Below are 1,444 nucleotides of genomic sequence, written 5' to 3' on the forward strand. Positions count from 1 at the left end.
TGACTCATTGGAAAAGACCCTGATGCTGGGAAAGACTGAAGGTGGGAGGAGAAGGGGATGACAGAGGATGAGATGGTTGGATGGCATCACCGACTCAATAGTCATGAGTTTGAGCAAAATCTGGGAGTTGGTGATGGACAGGGAAGCCTGGTGTGCTGCAGTCCATGGGGTTGCAAAAACTTGGACACAAATGAGCGACTGAACTACTCTAGTCTGTTCACCCCAGAATAATCTGACCAAGGAGAGAAGCAACTTTCCTATATTAAAAGGCACTGTGAATTTAACAAGTCACTGCAGAAAAACACAAACCTATTTCGGTATGTTTTACTACATTTGGAGGCAACTGTGGCCTAATTACAACATTCCTTGTAAGCCTGAAAATGTATTGAAAACGACACAAATTATCTCCACATACAATGGCCTCAGGCAGATTCAACAGGCAACTGTTTAACTCCCCACAAGGTGCAATCAGTCAGGCACAGTTTAAAGCAGGAGAGGGGAATTCAGTACCATTGCTTCCCTAGTAGCTCAGTTAGTAAAGAATCCGCTTGCAATGCAGGAGGACCCTGGTTCGATTACTGGGTCAGGGAGATCCACTGGATAAGGGAAAGACTACCCACTCCAGTATTCATGGGTTTCCCTTGTGGCTCTGCTGGTAAAGAATCTGTCTGTGTTGCAGGACAACTGCTCCAGTATTCTTGCCTGGAGAATTCCATGGACTATATATAGTCCATGGGGTTGCAAAGAGTCGGACACAACTGAGCAACTTTCACTTTCACTTTCAATGTTTGGTTCAGTTCAGTTCAGTTCAGTCGCTCAGTCGTGTCCGACTCTTTGCAACCCAATGAATTGCAGCACCAACTCCTGGAGTTCACCCAAACTCATGTCCATCGAGTCGGTGATGGCATCCAGCCATCTCATCCTCTGTCATCCCCTTCTCCTCCTGCCCCCAATCCCTCCCAGCGTCAGAGTCTTTTCCAATGAGTCAACTCTTCGCATGATGTGGCCAAAGTACTGGAGTTTCAGCTTTAGCATCAGTCCTTCCAAAAAACACCCAGGACTGATCTCCTTTAGAATGGACTGACTGGATCTCCTTACAGTCCAAGGGACTCTCAAGAGTCTTCTCCCATACCACAGTTCAAAAGCATCAATTCTTCGGTGCTCAGCTTTCTTCACAGTCCAACTCTCACATCCATACATGACCACTAGAAAAACCATAGCCTTGACTAGACGGACCTTTGTTAACAAAGTAATGGCTCTGCTTTTGAATATGCTATCTAGGTTGGTCATAACTTTCCTTTCAAGGAGTAAGCATCTTTTAATTTCATGGCTGCAATCACCATCTGCAGTGATTTTGGAGTCCCCAAAAATAAAGTCTGACACTGTTTCCACTGTTTCCCCATCTATTTCCCATTAAGTGATGGGACCAGATGCCATGATCTTC

The 1,444-nt window shown here is 45.4% G+C and overlaps 1 protein-coding gene across 1 annotated transcript in view; it reads right to left on the reverse strand.

Annotated features, from left to right (window-relative positions):
- CPD (carboxypeptidase D) overlaps positions 1-1,444 on the reverse strand; it is a 73,289-nt gene that overhangs the window by 10,705 nt on the left and 61,140 nt on the right. The window lies entirely within an intron of this gene.

Source organism: Bison bison, unplaced genomic scaffold, assembly GCF_000754665.1.
Source record: "Bison bison bison isolate TAMUID 2011002044 unplaced genomic scaffold, Bison_UMD1.0 scf7180017864472, whole genome shotgun sequence".
NCBI lineage: Eukaryota > Metazoa > Chordata > Mammalia > Artiodactyla > Bovidae > Bison > Bison bison.